We start from the raw sequence: 19,164 nt of genomic DNA, 5'->3' as shown, positions 1-19,164 counted from the left end.
TAACTTTTCCAAATGAAAAAATAGTAGAAAATAACGTAAAATAGTAAAACAGTGGTCATCTAGTGATCGTTTAGCCTGTTTTCAGCACCCTCTCTATAATATAAAGAAAGTTCCAGTTAAAAGTTCAGTAGCAGTTTTTTCTTCTGCAGCAAAAGATAGATTTTCAAACGATAGTTCTGGATTGATACAAAGCACCACTTCCCTCAGAACATTGTTGCTACTGTCATTATCAGGTCCTCCTGCCTTGGGGAAGCAGCATATGTAAATTTTAAAAGGAGCACATTTATCAAACTTAGAAATACAATGACAGGTTGAAGGTGTGTTGCTTGGAAGAATGCATTTCAGGGGAGCCGCGGGCGCCGCCTCCTCGTCTCCCCAGCCACGGCGGCGCTCTAAGGGCTCTTCAGTCGCCTCCCCCCTGGGCGGCGGCTCAGACTTCCTGCGGCCGCCGCCCGCTTTCCTAAGCCGGGCCTTCCCGCTGGGACCGGACGCGCCGGGCTGGCCCCGCAGTCGGGGCCCCAAGCAGCCCGGGCGGGAGCGGGGCGAGCCGATGTGTTTCAGTTCACCGCAGTTCACCGTAGAAAGAAACACAAGCGAGAGGAGGATTGTCCAGTAAGAAAGAAGAGGCTGTAACTGAAGCAGAGCTCTGTGCTGGTCCTAATGACTGGATTCTTTGTGCACGTCAGGATATAGAGGGTCATGGAGTAAATCCGTGCACTAGTGGCCTTTCTGCACCTGGCATGTTAGTTGTTATTTGTGAAGAGATGAATCAGACGACAGGAGGACCACAGTGTGAAGTTGCCCGAAGGAGGCTTCAGGAAATTGAGGACAGAATAACTGATGAAGATGAACTTGAAGCTGACAGAAATATTAACCGTCTTCCCAGGCTTGTCCTTCCTGATACCATGAAAACAGGTTTGAAGAGGGAATTTGATGAAGTCTTTACAAAGAAAATGATTGAGTCCGTGAGCCGTCCTTCAGGGAGCTTGTGCTCTGGAAGCCTCTCCCTGAACTCCTTTCTGCTAAAGCCGTCATCTAATGCTAAGAACTGCGCAGGAGAGAGCCAAACTAAGTGTGCAGCTGCTGGCACTGTCTTCCCTCAAAGAACTGAACTGTTCTTAGAACCTCGCAGACAGGGTTGCCTGTTTACAATAGTTTGGAGACAGCTGCTTGCACAGAAGAAGAGATGGAACTCTAGAAGCCAGTTTCTACACCAAAGTTGTCAAATTTAGAAGGCTTATGTGTTCAGTCATGAGCCTGCTTGTACAGTATAGGGACTTGAAAGTTTTGAAATGGGTGTGATATCTCCACCTGTGATTTGGGATGGGACTCTCATTTGGGGTAGCCATTTCTTGAATTCAACTTTTTGCCAAGGAAACGTGTCTCAAGGGAAAAGCAGTTTTCTAGGGGGCTTATTAAAGGAATAAGGAGTACATTCTGCAAAGTCAAGTGTAGAAGCTATATGTGTAAGCATGACTTCTAAGTCATCTGTCACATTGTCTAAATCATTCAGATACTTGAGTTGAAAAAGATGCATTAAGAAAGTAGGATGCTCTCCTACTACGGGTACCCTGGCAGTCGAGCCACAGCTTCATCTGTAGACGTGAGCTCTGTTTACAGTGGTGACTATATATCATTGGGGGGAAGGAGGAAGAAGGCAGTAGTTTAAGCCTATGCTGGGGAATTTAACAGAGGCTCTGAAACCTGTATATCAGTTGTCAATTCAGTGTAGCTGTATTGATTAAATAGCCAGTAGCATTGTGGCTCCCCTCTTTGCCTCTGATAATGCAACGGAAAATACAAAGAAAAGGTTTTTCCTTCGAGGCTTTTTTGCCTTGTGCTACCATCGCTCCTTGGTTTCCCTTCCAAAATCGATAAGCCCAGCTATTTAGTAATGTTTACAGCTTAATTAACCTTGAGTGATAGTTTAAAAGATTGTGAGGTAAGCCATGTGCGAATGGGCTCTGGGAGAAGCATCCCTCAGGTAATCCTGGGGCGGTGCTGTATCAGCTAAGCCCAGCATATAAATTCTGTAGTTAAAAAAAAGCAAGTTGAGTTGTTTAATGTTAATTTAGAAAACAGTGACTGAATAATTAGCTGAGCACATATGGGCAAGTGACATTGAGATTTACTGAGATAGCCAACTTGCCTGTTGTTTCAACTGTTGTGCAGTAAGCCTAAAAGTTAGCAGAGGGCTTCCCTGGTGGCGTAGTGGTTGAGAGTCCGCCTGCCGATGCAGGGGACACGGGTTCGTGCCCCGGTCTGGGAGGATCCCACATGCCGCGGAGCGGCTGGGCCCGCGAGCCATGGCCGCTGAGCCTGCACGTCCGGAGCCTGTGCTCTACAACGGGAGAGGCCACAACAGTGAGAGGCCCGCGTACCGCAAAAAAAAAAAAAGTGTTCTTCCTATGTTTTCCTCTAAGAGTTTAATAGTGTCTGGCCTTACATTTAGGTCTCTAATCCATTTTCAGTTTATTTTTGTGTATGGTGTTAGGGAGTGTTCTAATTTCATTCTTTTACATGTAGCTGTCCAGTTTTCCCAGCACCACTTATTGAAGAGACTTTCTTTTCTCCATTGTATATCCTTGCCTCCTTTGTAATAGATTAGTTGACCATAGATGGTGGGCTTTCTGTCTCTGGGCTTTCTATCTTGTTTCATTGATCTATATTTCTGTTTTTGTGCCAGTACCATATTGTCTTGATTACTGTAGCTTTGTAGTATAGTCTGAAATCAGGGCGTCTGATTCCTCCAACTCTGTTTTTTTCCCCTCAAGCCTGCTATGGCTATTTGGGGTCTTTTGTGTCTCCATCCAAATTTTAAGATTTTTTGTTCTAGTTCTGTAAAAAACGCCATTGATAGTTTGATAGGGATTGCATTGAATCTGTAGATTGCTTTGGGTAGTATAGTCATTTTCACAGTGATGATTCTTCCAATCCAAGAACATGGTATATCTCTCCTTCTGTTTCTATCATCTTTAATTTCTTTCATCAGTGTCTTATAGTTTTCTGCATACAGGTTTTTTGTCTTCCTAGGTATTTTCTTCTTTTTGTTGCAGTGGTAAATGGGAGTGTTTCCTTAATTCCTCTTTCAGATTTTTCATCATTAGTTTATAGGAATCCAAGAGATTTCTGTGCATTAATTTTGTATCCTGCAACTTTACCAAATTCATTGATTAGCTCTAGTAGTTTCCTGGTGGCATCTTTAGGATGCTCTGTGTATAGATTCATGTCATCTGCAAACAGTGACACTTTTACTTCTTTTCCGATTTGTATTCCTTTTATTTCTTTTTCTTCTCTGATTGCCGTGGCTAGGACTTCCAAAACTATGTTGAGTAATAGTGGCGAGCATGGACATCCTTGTCTTGTTCCTAATCTTAGAGGAAATGCTTTCAGTTTTTCACCATTGAGAATGATGTTTGCTGTGGGTTTGTCATATATGACCTTTATTATGTTGAGGTGGGTTCCCTCTATGCCCATTTTCTGGAGAGTTTTTATCATAAATGGGTGTTGAATTTTGTCAAAAGCTTTTTCTGCACTATTGAGATGATCATATGGTTTTTCTTCTTCAATTTGTTAATATGGTGTATCACATTGATTGATTTGCATATATTGAAGAATCCTTGCATCCCTGGGATAAATCCCACTTGATCATGGTGTATTATCCTTTTAATGTGTTGTTGGATTCTGTTTGCTAATATTTTGTTGAGAATTTTTGCATCTATATTCATCAGTGATATTGGTCTGTAATTTTCTTTTTTTGTAGTATCTTTGTCTGGTTTTGGTATCAGGGTGACCGTGGCCTCATAGAATGAGTTTGGGAGTGTTCCTTCCTCTGCAATTTTTTGGAAGAGTTTGAGAAGGATGGGTGTTAGCTCTTCTCTAAATGTTTGATAGAATTCACTTGTGAAGCCATCTGGTCCTGGACTTTTCTTTGTTGGAAGGTTTTTAATCACAGTTTCAATTTCATTACTTGTGATTGGTCTGTTTATATTTTCTGTTTCTTCCTGGTTCAGTCTTGGAAGGTTATACCTATCTAAGAATTTGTCCATTTCTTCCAGGTTGTCTATTTTATTGGCATAGAGTTGCTTGTAGTAGTCTCTTAGGATGCTTTGTATTTCTGTGGTGTCTGTTGTAACTTCTTTTTCATTTCTAATTTTATTGATTTGAGTCCTTTCCCTCTTTTTCTTGATGAGTCTGGCTAATGCTTTATCATTTTGTTTATCTTCTCAAAGAACCAGCTTTTAGTTTTATTGATCTTTGCTATTGTTTTCTTTGTTTCTATTTCATTGATTTCTGCTCTGATCTTTATGATTTCTTTCATTCTACTAACTTTGGGTTTTGTTTGTTTTTCTTTAGGTAGCTCCTTAAGGTGTAAGGTTAGATCGTTTATTTGACATTTTTCTTGTTTCTTGAGGTAGGACTGTATTGCTATAAACTTCCCTCTTAGAACTACTTCTGCTGCATCCCATAGGTTTTGGATCATTGTGTTTTCATTGTCATTTGTCTCTAGGTATTTTTTGATTTCCTCTTTGATTTCTTCAGTGTTCTCTTGGTTATTTAGTAACGTATTATTTAGCCTCCATGTGTTTGTGTTTTTTATTTTTTTCCGTGTAATTCAGTTCTAATTTCATAGTATTGTGGTCAGAGAAGATGCTTGATATGATTTCAGTTTTCTTAAATTTACTGAGGCTTGATTTGGGACCCAAGGTATGGTCTATACTGGAGAATGTTCCATGCGCACTTGAGAAGAAAGTGTAATCTGCGGGTTTTGGATGGAATGTCCTATACATATCAATTAAATCTATCTGGTCTATTGTGTCATTTAGAGCTTGTTTTTCCTTATTAGTTTTCTGTTTGGATGATCTGTCTATTGGTGAAAGTGAGGTATTAAAGTCCGCCACTATTATTGTGTTACTGTCGATTTCCTCCTTTATAGCTGTTAGCAGTTGCCTTATGTATTGAGATGCTCCTATGTTGGGTGCATATATAATTGTTATATCTTCTTCTTGGATTGATCCCTTGATCATTATGTAGTGTTCTTCCTTGTCTCTTGTAACATTCTTTATTTTCCTTCTTCTTCTTCTCCAGCCTTCTTTTGATTTCTATTTGCGTGGAATATCTTTTTCCATCCCCTCACTTTCAGTCTGTATGTGTCCCTAGGTTTGAAATCGGTCTCTTGTAGACAGCATATATATGGGTCTTGTTCTTGTGTCCATTCAGCGATCCTGTGTCTTTTGGTTGGAGCATTTAATCCATTCACGTTTAAGGTAATTACTGGTATGTGTGTTCCTATTACCATTTTATTAATTGTCTTGGTTTTTTTTTTTTTTTTTTTTTGCTAAGTCCTTTTCTTCTCTTGTGTATCCCACTTAGAGAAGTTCCTTTAGCATTTTTCTTTTTCTTTTTTTGCGGCACGCAGTCCTCTCACTGCTGTGGCCCCTCCCACCATGGAATACAGGCCCCGGACGCGCAGGCCCAGCGGCCACGGCCCACACGCCCAGCCGCTCCATGGCACACAAGATCCTCCCGGACTGGGGCACGAACCCACATCCCCCGCATTGGCGGGCGGACCCCCAACCACTGCACCACCAGGGAAGCCCCTAGCATTTGTTGTAGAGCTGGTTTGGTGGTACTGAATTCTCTTAGCTTTTGCTTGTCTGTAAAGCTTTGGATTTCTCCGTCGAATCTGAATGAGATCCTTGCTGGGTAGAGTAATCTTGGTTGTAGATTCTTCGCTTTCATCACTTTAAGTATATCATGCCACTCCCTTCTGGCTTGTAGCATTTCTGCTGAGAAATCAGCTGTTAACCTTATGGGAGTTCCCTTGTATGTTACATGTTGTTTTACCCTTGTTGCTTTCAATAATTTTTCCTTGTCTTTAATTTTGCCAATTTGATTACTGTGTGTCTCGGTGTGTTTCTCCTTGTGTTTATCCTGCCTGGGACTCTCTGCACTTCCTGTACTTGGGTGGTTATTTCCTTTCCCATGTTAGGGAAGTTTTCAACTATAATCTCTTCGAATATTTTCTCGGGTCGTTTCTCTCTCTCTTCTCCTTCTGGGACCCATATAATGTGAATGTTGTTGCATTTAACATTGTCCCAGAGGTCTCTTAGGCTGTCTTCATTTCTTTTCATTCTTTTTTCTTTATTCTGTTCCACAGCAGTGAACTCCGCCATTCTGTCTTCCAGGTCACTTATCCGTTCTTCTGCCTCAGTTATTCTGCTGTTGATTGCTTCTAGTGTATTTTTCATTTCAGTTATTGTATTGTTCATCTCTGTTTATTTGTTCTTTAATTCTTCTAGGTATTTGTTAGACATTTCTTGCATCTTCTCGATCTTTGCCTCCATTCTTTTTCTGAGGTCCTGGATCATCTTCACTCTCATTTTTCTGAATTCTTTTTCTGGAAGGTTGCCGATCTACAATTCATTTAGTTGTTTTTCTGGGGTTTTATCTTTTTCCTTCATCTCGTACATAGCCCTCTACCTTTTCATCTGGTCTGTCTTTCTGTGAATGTGGTTTTTGTTCCATAGCCTACAGGATTGTAGTTCTTCTTGCTTCTGCTGTCTGCCCTCTGGTAGAAGAGGCTATCTAAGAGGCTTGTGCAAGTTTTCTGATGGGAGGGACTGGTGGTGGGTAGAGCTGGGTGTTGTTCTGGTGGGCAGAGCTAAGTAAAACTTTGTTTGCCTGCTGATGGGTGGGGCTGGGTTCCTTCCCTGTTGGTTGTTTGGCCTGAGGTGACCCAACACTGGAGCCTTCCCGGATCTTTGGTGGGGCTAATGGCGAACTCTGGTAGGGTTCACACCAAGGAGTACTTCCCAGAACTTCTGCTGCCAGTGTCCTTGTCCCCACGGTGAGCCACAACCACCCCCCGCCTCTGCAGGAGACCCTCCAACACTAGCACGTAGGCCTGTCTCCTATGGGGTCACTGCTCCTTCCCCTGGGTCCCGGTGCGCACACTACTTCGTGTGTGCCCTCCAAGAGTGGAATCTCTGTTTCCCCCAGTCCTGTCAAAGTCCTGCAATCAAATCCCACTAGCCTTCAAAGTCTGATTCTCTAGGAATTCCTCCTCCCGTTGCTGGACCCCCAGGTTGGGAAGCCTGATGTGGGGCTCAGAACCTTCACTCCAGTGGGTGGACTTCTGTGGTATAAGTGTTCTCCAGTTTGTGAGTCACCACCCAGCAGTTATGGGATTTGATTTTATTGTGATTGCGCCCCTCCTACCATCTCATTGTGGCTTCTCCTTTGTGGGGTATCTTTTTTGATGAGTTCCAGTGTCTTCCTGTCGATGATTGTTCAGCAGTTAGTTGTGATTCCAGTGCTCTCGCAAGAGGGAGTGAGAGCATGTCCTTCTACTCTGCCATCTTGAACCAATCTCAGCGGCATGAAGGCTTCTGTTGTTGTGGCACATGGGCTCAGTAGTTGTGGCTCACAGGCTCTAGAGCGCAGGCTTAGTAGTTGTGGCGCACAGGCTTAGTTGCTCCACAGCATGTGGGATCTTCCTGGACCAGAGCTGAATCCGTGTCCCCTGCACTGGCAGGTGGATTCTTAACCACTTTGCCCCCAGGGAAGCCCCCAAAATGTTTTATTTTTATTCTCTACAGTTCTTAGCATAACATGTCACTTGATATTTAATTGAAATGAAAATTATGATTTAAAATATCTTCATGTAAATCCATTAAAACAGTATCAATACTTATCAGTACATGAAATTCACATTACTAGATCATGAATATGGCATTTGAGATGAGAACAATTCCTTCTTCCACTCCATTCCTTTGTAGTTGCAATTATCTTTTGAGAGGAAATGTACCATCCCCTTGACAATGCTGAGATTATAACTTCAGAAATTTCCAAAGGAATGAAAATGGATCTTTTTCCTCTGGAGCAGGCCACTTCTTCTGCCTCTCAGGTCAACCCAATGCCCTAGGAGTCTTAAGACATTTTTAAAGAAAGAAATGGCTTTGCGAATATAAAGGAAGTCTGAACTGAAAAAAACCTAATGAAGAGGTTAAATTTAATAAGACAGCTATTTCTTGCTAAATGATTTATGTGCTGATTGGGCTGATGCCCCTTCACAAGTAGAGTGTGGGATGTGTCCAGGCTCCTTTGTGAAGAATGAACTCCACCACATTTTCCTTGAGAGGCAAGAGAGGAACTTAGGTTGAGCATTTGGTGTGAAGGATTTCGGAAGTGGCTCAATTTAGCTAACTTAAGATTGAAATAGTGAGAAAACCAGTAAGATCCCAAAGGGAAAATTCTTTCTTCTGTAAAAACTCATCTTTTGCCCCCAAAATGCTTGCTTTGTAGTACAGAAGGAACTCTTGGAGCTGTGATTTTAAATCAGTTGCTATCATTCTTGCCCAGAGGGCAAGAATAAACCTGAAACTCATCAGCCATGTAGTAAAATTACATCTGTTAATAAAATGCATTTTTTCTTCGTAGAAAGTACTACTATATGTTCTGTAAGTGATCTCTAGATTTCATAATAATTATTCTGCATTTATGGTTAAAACAATTAAAAACACTTATCAAGTACCTAGGATGTATACAGAATGATACTAGATATTATGAAAATATCATACGTGGACAACCCTACAGACTCTTGTCTTGAAATATAAAATAAATGCTGAAAATATTCATAAAAGTAAAGATTGGGGAAACTAATATCTTCTTTCTACTTTTGGTTGCCTTTTTCTATTACTAGTGATAGGAAGGGCATAAAGGAACAACTTTGGTTTAATAAGCTTATCAATAAAAAAGTAAGTAAACATTTTGGAATGTACATAACAGCTGCATGTTTTAAACAAAGTAGACAGCATCTGTTGAGACAAGAGAGAAGCCAAATTATGATCTGTTCTTCCTTCTCAATAGTCTATGTCCAACAGAGGCATTTTGAGAACTCTAGTAAACTATTCAGGTATGAAAATAGAAGCTAGTGTATTTGTGTTAATGGAAAAAAAAAAAAGAAAAGAAAGAAAGGCTTTTGATCACTGGATTCGTCTCTAGCCCCTAAAGAAAGGTACTAAACAGTGTTAAGAGTAACAAAGGAAAATATGAGCTGCAAGCACATCCTTGAAGACAAAGTCCTGATGAGTTTTCATACAAGACCAAAGGTTTGGGATAGAACGCAGCCAAGAGTCATTTACATGGAAGTGGAAGAGATGCTTTTGAAATGAAATCACTCTAGCTTAAAAGTTATAGAATAGGGGCTTCCCTGGTGGCACAGTGGTTGAGAGTCCGCCTGCCGATGCAAGGGACATGGGTTCGTGCCCCAGTCTGGGAAGATCCCACATGCCGCGGAGCGGCTGGGCCCGTGAGCTGTGGCCGCTGAGGCTGTGCGTCCGGAGCCTGTGCTCCGCAACGGGAGAGGCCACAGCAGTGAGAGGCCCGCGTACCGCAAAAAAAAAAAAAAAAAAGTTATAGAATATAAAAGACTCAATTTTTAAGTGTTATGAGAAGAGATACTTTGCATTTATACGTACAATTACCTCAGTTTTCAACAGCAAGGGAAAAGTTTCCTTTTTTAGGTGTAAGAGCTCCAAATAGCCTTGTAGTCTACATTAAATGTCCAGTGCCCCTTTCCTTCGCAAAACTCCTCTGGTTCATTTAAGTCACTGAATTCCAAATCTTCATTGGGGTACCAGAATTAGTCCCCATTATTATATTCATAAATTAATCCTAAATAGATTATAATACTTCAAAGTTGGCTTCTCATTTTCCCTTTTAATTCTACAGTATAGTTGATACTTTTCACTAGAGTTATTAATAATATTAAAATATTGGGTAGCAGTTGCCTGCACAGCTGAGAAGGAAGTGCATACCCAGGCATGCGCATGCAGATGCATAGTGAAACCCAAAGACATGATTGGGTTAGTCTCAGAAATAATCCTACCCTGTTATTGTTTTATAAAGGCCTAAATTAGGTTGGCATAAATACAAAAAAAGCATTCATTTTTATTTATGCATCTTGAATATGCTTTTATAAATATGTCAAATGAACATATTTTGAGAGTTTAATGTATTTTATAATTCTATTCCTAGAAAAACATACTCTTGAGAAAAAAAAAAGAGAAATAATTATTCCTTGATTCATTCCAAATTAGCTGAAGGGACCAAAACATAACAAAGCAAATAATGAATGCAAATAAGGAAAGACTCCCCGTATTGCTTTCCTTCAGCCCCAGATTTATTAGAACATGAATATATGAAAATAAGTAATGGCTTTCTACACAGATCTTTTTTTTTTTTTTTTTTTTTTGCGGTACGTGGACCTCTCACTGTTGTGGCCTCTCCCGTTGCGGAGCACAGGCTCCGGACGCGCAGGCTCAGTGGCCATGGCTCACGGGCCCAGCCGCTCTGTGGCATGTGGGATCTTCCTGGACCGGGGCACGAACCCGTGTCCCCTGCATCGGCAGGCGGACTCTCAACCACTGCGCCACCAGGGAAGCCCTCTACACATATCTTGATCCATGCTGGTGGACTGACTGCTTGGGTGTCCCCAAGGGAAGCCTTGGTAGTCTGAGCTTTACAAAGACCAGAAAAAGCAAGTAGGGATATTATAGTCGTTTGGGCTGTCTCTTTAGATACCTGCTAACTTGCCAGGTTAAGGAGAAAAATGAACAATTCACTTAAAGGTGGCCTTAATTAGGTAAATTTCATTTAAAGTATCTTTTCAAAAGATACTTTTTTGTATGAGAGAAGTTTATTAATCTTTATGGCTCTAACGAGGAAGGTCTTTGTTAAATATATGAAGAAACTTGTAGACACTGTAGTAATATATTCACTCCATGTCTTCCAGAAACCAAAATCTTTATTCTGAATAGTAGGATTGGGTTTCTTTGCATCTGGTTGGAGGTGTTTTGTTTTGTTTTGTTTTGTTTTGTTTTCCTTAAATGAAATCGTCATCATGGTCTGAAAACTGGTGGGCAAAGGACCTCCCCACTCAGGATTTACGACGTTACCCTCTGATGAAAACCTACTAACTTGCGTGGCATGTCCACTCTAGGTTAGAGGATATGGAATGATGGTGCGATTACAAATTCCACTCATAGGAAAGGCAATTATTTTGATGACAGGAACACGTTTATTCTCAAAGATATCAGAACATAAATTAAAATGTTAGATACTCAAGCTGACACCTGGAAAAATAAAGGTTTTTCCCAGTGTGTATGGTAGATATTTGCCTCTGATAAATTCATAAAATGCATCTTTTTCTTAGTGTTGTCACCAGCAACTCTCCCAGACACCTGAAATTTCCCTGCTTTTAAAATGCACTTAAGGTTACGTGAGGTATATGAGAGACATTTGGAAATTGCAACGTTTGGAAGTAGTTGATAGTGATTGTGTGGAGATTCTAACAATAGCCAAGGTGCCTTTGGATCCTATTTGCTTTTACTAATGCCTTGATCATAAATTAGAGTCTTGTTACATTTGCTATTCCATTTAGGAAATTGTTGCTTAACAGGACCCTAGTCAGCTTAGAAAGGTAATATACTTCCAGAATTGCCTAATTTTCTCACCTTCAAAGGATTAGCTAATATAAGAACTTTTTCTGTTGACTCTATCTTTAAAGAGCTAGGTGGCAGTAGAGAAAAAAATTGTATTTGGAATTGCACTGAGTTAGTTGGATTCTCCTGAGGGTGTGCCCGTTGGATAGGCAGTCTAGCAGCTCTGGGGATCCCAGGCCAGCCCCAGTAGAGGCAAAAAAAAAGCCTCTGAGCTCCAAGACCTTGTAAATTGTCACTTTAGGCTGCACAAATCCTGGAGAGTACAGATGTGATATACTTCAAGAAATAAGTCTAGATCGAGACCCCAGCCCCTGCAGGTACCTTCCGCTCTCCTCCAAGACTAAGTAAGAAAGAATAGAATCGGTTGCTGAATTTCCTAAATCTCAGTGCCTTCTTTTTTCTCTGTTTTGAATTTAATTTTCATCTTTTAAAACGTTATATGCAGTAAGATTCACTCTCTGGCATATATTTTTATGAGTTTTGACAAACGCAGAGTCATATAACCACCACCACGATTAAGATACAGAATAGTTCCATCATTCTACCCCCATTATGCCACCCCTTTGTAGTTGAACTCGTTCCCCATCCTTAATAGAGAACAGAATTATTCTCTGTAGTTTTGTCATTTCCAGAATACTGCATGAGTGGAATCATACAGTATACAGCCTTTGAGTCCGTCTTCTTTTGCTTACCATAATGCATTTGAGGTTCATTCAAATGCAGTATATATGATAGATAGACAGATGTTCTTGCATGTATCCATAGCTTATTCCTTTGTATTGCTGAGTAGTATTCCACTATATGGATGTACCACAGTTCATCTATTCCTCAGCTGAGGGACATTGGGTTGTTGCCAGATTTGGGCAAATATGAGCAGTACATTCAGGGTTTTGTGTGAACATGGATTTTCATTTCATCTGAAATACCTAGGAGTAGAATTTTGGGGGTCATATGACAAGTATATGTTTACCTTTGTGGGAAACTGCTGAACTGTTTTGCAGAATGGCTGTACGATTTGGCTTTTACACCAGCAGTTCATGAAAGTTCCACTTGATCTACATCCTCCTTTGCACATGGTATTGTCAGCCTTTTTTTTTTTTTTTTTTTACTTGTTTGTTTAGTTTAGTTTTTATTTTAGCCATTCTAATAGGGATACAATGATATCTCATGGTGGGTTTAATTTGCATTTCCCTAAAGACTAATGAGATTATGTATTTTTTCATGTACTTATTTTCCATTTGTATATCCTCTTTAGCCAAATGTCCATTCAAATCTTTTGTTCATTTTTTAATTGAGTTGTTTATTGTTGAGTTTTGAGAGTTCTTTAGATATTCTGGATATCAGTTGTTTGTTAGGTTTGTGGTTTGGAGATGTTTTCTCCCCATGTATGGCTGGTCTTTTCATCCTCTTAGTGTCTTTCTCAGAGCAAAAATTTTATCTTGATAAAATCCAATTTATCAGCTTTTGTCTTTCATTGATCATGCTATTAGTACTAAATCTAAGAAATCTTTACCTAATCCAAGGTCACAAAGATTTTCTATTACGTTTTAAACTAAAAAGTGTATCATTTTTTATATCAGTGCCCCTTTTAATTAGGCCATTAAGTACTCTGTGATTTCTGAGTATTGTAAATGGACATAGAAATTTTAAGATGTCAGAGAAATTTTTAAATGCCCAATTAGATTTTTAGCTCCTTGAGTCAAAGGCTACATCTCCCAGTGACATCACTGTGCCTCACCCTAACCCCATCCTTGTCAGCAGCTAGGTGTCCAATAAACACTTATTAAGAACTGATATATCCTCTTGGAGAAGCAAACCTATTATCTCAGCATTGTGTAGTACAGGAAGGATAGACTTTCAATCAGTTCTAAGTTCAAATTACAGCCCCATGCCTTTCTGGCTCCATGATCTTGGGAAAGAATTTACTTTAGTTCTCTGTGATGAGTTTTCTGACTTAAAAATATGGACTGATGGGCGTCCCTGGTGGCGCAGTGGTTGAGAGCCCGCCTGCCAATGCAGGGGACACGGGTTCGTGCCCCAGTCCGGGAAGATCCCACAGGCCGCGGAGCAGCTGGGCCGGTGAGCCATGGCCGCTGAGCCTGCGTGTCCGGAGCCTGTGCTCCGCAACGGGAGAGGCCACAACAGTGAGAGGCCCGCATACCGCAAAAAAAAAAAAAAAAAAAAAATGGACTGATAATGCATTCCAAGGTCTTTGTGAGAATTAAGTGTGGTAACATATGAAAGTGTCTTCGTAGTACGTGGCATGTACTGGAAACTCCATAAAAAGTTATTTTCTCCCTTTTTTCTTTTTCCATCCAGTCCTAAATATGTCTCTGTTTACAGTCAAATAGCTCTGGTTCCGAATAACTGAAATCTCCAACATGCTATGAATCAATATATTCCACATCTGCAGTTTGAATATATTCTTTCATGTACGCATGATTTTTTAGCAAAGATGACTAAGATGGTTCCACGTGGCCATTTTCAACAGGTTTTCTTAGAATAACTCTTTTACTGTACACAAGTAGAGGGAATGAAAAGGGGCCACGTTTAAATGGGGAGTAGTCAGAAGGAAAACCCAGGAGTGTAGCATTCATGGGAGAGTCCCCGTCTCACTCATGTTTGGAATTTGGCTGGGCAGTTTTAATCAGCACCTGGCAATCCATAAGTTAACTAATAATTAAATACAAATGGGAGAAAAATGGTTCTGCTTAGGATTTGCTTATCAGATCATTACCAATAACTTAGTGCATGTAAGTTATGCTACCTTTTATTAATATCTCAACTCTTTATTAAACTAAAAGGATTTTTCTATGTAAAATCGCTCATTAGTGGATGACTGAGGGGATCAAAAAGGCTAGCATAGTTTCTAGTCCCAGATATTAGGTTGGTAAACTGGATAATCAGAATCATTTTGCTTGATTGGCAGGCTACAAAGTAAGCCCCCAGATTAGTTAGTTTAAAAGCACAGACCAACACAATATCTTTAGGTGCTCTTGAAATTGGTTACTTTGAGAGTTGACCTGAAAAGAAAATCATGATGACATTTTGTCTAATAATAGTGCTATGCCTTAAGCATTTGCTCAATGCCAGGAAGTGTCACTGAAGCTTTTTGTACATTATCTCATTTAATTATTATAAGAACACTGTGAAATGGCTATTATTTTATGAACAAGGAAATTGCAGGCTGAGGTTAAATATCTGCCCTAGGTCACACTAATAAATGACTAACTCAGCATTTGAACTCAAGTCTGTGTAACTGGAAAGCCTCTTTTTAACTGCTATCCATTATCACCTTATCCTGCATGGCTTACAACTTGTGGAAGTATGGATAGAAATGCTCTCTAAGACATAGAATCTCAATTTTGAAGACCCAGTGAATCAGGAATGTACCTAACTTTTAGATACGCAGCACAAGGCCTTTTGATTAGGCGCATATGTATTTCCATTTGCAATTACAAGATTAAAGGTCACTCTAGTTTTATGTTTCCTTATTAATATCCTAAACATTTTAGCACTTACAAATGCATATCATACCAAGTATGTTACTCTTCTCAAACTCATCTAAACGTATTCAGTGTTACTGATTAAATTTTATCAATATCTGTCAAGAGGTAATTATCATTTAATAGAGCTGTCCAAATGTTTCCTAATTTCCTAAATGCAGAATTTCCCCAGCCAAAAGAAAACATTGCCTTAACCCCTTAGGCAGAGACAATATGGAGCCTCTACTATCATTTTTAGCAAAAATTCCTCTGAGTTTCTTAGTGAAAGGACAATATCCTATTCACTGTGGTATAGTGCATTGATTTAAGGAGAGAATCAATTAATGATTGTTGGGTTGAGGTATGAATGAATGAATGAATGAGTGAATGAATGTGGCAGTTGGCAAATTTTAACTCAGTAAATATTTTTAGGATGAACAAATCAATTAATGAATTCATCTATTTACAAATTTTAGCTCATAGAGCAATAACTTTACCCACTTAGAATGAATTTTAGAACAAGATCACTTAGAAGCAACTTTTGATACTGTATATATTATGTTTGAAGGTATAAACACAAATATATAATATTTGCATATATGTATTTATGGTACATATATATATTTTTAAGGAAAACATTAGTATCAAACTTACCTTGCCCTAATTTACTATGCATTTTCATGATATTAAATTTATAGCTCATGGATATGTCTCCATGACTGGCACTTTAAAATGGTTTACTATAAACTAGATCAGCTCTGCAAAGAACTGCATAAAAGATGCATGAAATAATAGAAGTCACAAGCAGCAGACATATGTTAGGTTTGGGGCCTTATATAGGCCAAATGATAAGTGAAAAATAGGAGGAAGAAATTAACTGCAGAAAAGCAAGACATTGCCTATATGGTAGCAGTCGGACTCTCCAATTCTACATGAACTTCCCTAAGTGAAAGTTACAAAATTCAGGGAGCACAAGATTCCAGACTCCTTTGGCAGATTTCTCGCTCCACATAGGCTGCTAAACTACTGTACTTCAGGATTTCTGGAAAGAATTTCAAAGGCAGTGGGAACCACATCCAATCATATATATTTTTTTGATTTTTCATCACTCTTTTGCATACTTATTAGCTGATTCCAAAGTAAAACAACTAGGGGGAAACCATAACCAAGTCCAAGTGGTCGTTTATTCTTGCCAATCTACTAATCTGGAGGAGGTTTATGCTTCTGACCTAAAAAGGTCCAAACCCACGCCTGGAAGTATGGCTCATCAGCGTATTGAAAGGTTAAACTGATAGCTAGCTATTCTGAATACTCAACTTAAAGATCCGTGCTTCCGATTGAAATTGAAATGGTGTCCCATTTTTTCAACTATTGAAAGGCTATTGTTTATGCCTCGACTTACAGGACATTTTTTCATAACTTTGTGTTCATTTGTTTATTTGTTGAACCATCATGTGGCTGTTAAGCAGGTGATAATAAAATCACTGAAAAAGTAATTTCTTATTCGTTCAAGAATCCCACGTTACAGTCAACCAACTATGTGACCTAGTATGTTCAAATTTTCTAACAATCATTTGAATATTTACTGTTAACATTACAATAAACATGGATTAAAGAGCCAAAGTCCCCTACCTTTCTTATACCTTGATCCCAGCAAGCATCTATCAAAATGAGAATATTACTGAAAAGATTGAAGAATGATTTTCCTTGCCATTGTCATTCCCAGAGTTTTATTTTTCTATATGAAAACGGAGAAACCATTATCCTTTCGATATTTGCTTCTGTAGCTCCCCTGTGTTTATTCTTAAAACTTGAACTGAAGCTAATGAACTGGGTTTGCTTAATTACATTAATAAACTTATTAAAAATCAAACTCACTAACAATCAAAAGAATGCAAATTAAAGTAGCAATAGGATATTATCATTTGCCTCTCAGAGCAGAAGCACTAATTTTTTTTTATTTTTTTTTTCTGTGCGACATCTATAGATACGACTTTTTTTCAACTCAAAATATTATTTATTTGTGCTTACCTTATATTTTTTTCTTATTGACATTGACAGAGATATGTCAATTTTACCTGTATTTTCTTTTTTTTTTTCTTTATTGGAGTATAATTGCTTTAGAATGGTATGTTAGTTTCAGCTTCACAACAAAATGAATCAGTTATATATATACATATGTTCCCATATCTCTTCCCGCTTGCATCTCCCTCCCTCCCACCCTCCCTATCCCACCCCTCCCAGCGGTCACAAAGCACCGAGCTGATCTCCCTGCGAAGCACTAATTTTTAAATGATACTGTTTAATGCTGATGAGGTTACTTTAGGTAATCCTTCCCATGTGCAATTTGTAGTAGGAAATATAACCTTCCTGGAAAACCTAATGATTCTGCCTTTTTAACCAATAATGTGAGTTCTAGAACTCTATAAGAAGGAAAATAAATATAAATGCAGATAAAGATTTGGGAATAAGGAAATTCTTTATGCTGTTATTTGAGACAAAAATTTTAAGCCAGTTAAATGTTCACAGTATGAAATTAGTTAAATTATACTATATACAAATGATGGCACATTTTCTATCCAGTAAAAGGTGTGTTTACAAAAAATGATGAAACGCTCATAATATAATGTTACATAAAAATATAAACTGTTGGGCTTCCCTGGTGGCACAGTGGTTGGGAGCCCGCCTGCCGATGCAGGGGACACGGGTTCGTGCCCCGGTCCGGGAGGATCCCACATGCCGCGGAGCGGCTGGGCCCGTGAGCCATGGCCGCTGGGCCTGCGCGTCCGGAGCCTGTGCTCCGCAATGGGAGAGGCCACAACAGTGAGAGGCCCGCGTACCGCAAAAAAAAAACAAAAACAAACAACAACAACAACAACAACAACAAAATATATACATATATAAACTGTAAAGAGTATAATTCCAGTTTACTTTTTAAAGTATACACACATAGAGAGAGACAAAGACACACACACACACACACACACACACACACATATACACGTGGGGGAGGGGAGAGGGGTTGTATATGCATGTGTATATGGAAACCAGACTCAAAGGCAGACCATCCAAAACCAGAGATATAGTGGTTATCCCTGAGCTATAGATGATACTCTTTTCTTTCTTACACTTTTCTATAATTTCTGGATTTTGTACCCTCAACTTATAACACATATACTTGGAAAATAATTATTTTTAATTAGCTCATGAGACCCCAGCATTATATAAATGAGTGACATGGAATATAAGATTACCAAAACATGAAAGTAGGAGGATAATCAATTTCAAAGGAAGACTGTGAGATACAGTATTAAGCACGATTATTTTATAATTTTTAAGGGCTCCTCTCCTAGTGAGTGATTTTAACTCTGGTTAAAGCACTGTTTAACAAAAGGAATTTTTAAATAGTGTATTTCGAGCATTCCCCAAGTTTCCTGCTGTTTAGACTATAAATAAGATTATGCAACATTGGATTTTTTTATTTAATTTAATAGTATTCACAGGGATCTTAGGAAACTTAAAGAGAGATGCTTCCATACCCAAATACATGAAGAAATAACACTACGTGTATTACCAATTTCTACACATCTGATTACTTTGTGTAACCAGCAATGTCTTATATAAATCAGACAATAATAGGAAATGTGCTTTTATTACAGGCAGAGCTCTGCTCTAGGTACGGTCGAAAGACCCAAGAGAAACAATCAATAGAGTCCTTACCCTTCAGGGGTCTGTAACCAAATGAAAGAAACCAGAGTACAAAAAGAACATCAGAAAATGTGTTAGGCAACTGTACAAAGAGATGGTTATGTAAATATGGGCACACACACACACACACACACACACACACACACACACAGGTATCTAGGATGCTTTCCCACCTCCACAGAGATGTTTCTGACTTTTGTAGTCATGCTCAGCACCTCCAGACCTGGATGTTCTCTCTCCCATCTTAGGGATTATGTCATTCACATGACTAGAACATAGATGTGAAAGATGAGGGATTCTGGCCATGTAAGCCATGTGAGGGGGTGTTTTGTGGGGAAAATTCCACCCCATTTTCCCCCAACCATCCCTTCATGGAAATTAGCATGGTTTAGAGGAAAATCCGTAACCTTGGAATTAGAAGACCCCGTCCACATCCCAGTTCTGACACTTACTGAGTTTCTTGA

At 39.3% G+C, this 19,164-nt stretch overlaps 1 protein-coding gene and 1 pseudogene across 10 annotated transcripts in view; both read left to right on the top strand.

Annotated features, from left to right (window-relative positions):
* B3GALT1 (beta-1,3-galactosyltransferase 1) overlaps positions 1–19,164 on the top strand; it is a 107,435-nt gene that overhangs the window by 11,098 nt on the left and 77,173 nt on the right. The window lies entirely within an intron of this gene.
* Positions 765–1,198, top strand: LOC309824793 (coiled-coil domain-containing protein 117-like; annotated as a pseudogene). Its single transcript has one exon. The product of its transcript is annotated as a coiled-coil domain-containing protein 117-like (transcript).

The sequence above is a fragment of the Grampus griseus genome, assembly GCF_964374135.1.
Source record: "Grampus griseus genome assembly, chromosome: 7".
NCBI classification, from domain to species: domain Eukaryota; kingdom Metazoa; phylum Chordata; class Mammalia; order Artiodactyla; family Delphinidae; genus Grampus; species Grampus griseus.
Note: the sequence above shows the minus strand (reverse complement) of the source record. Positions and strands in the feature narration are given on the sequence as shown.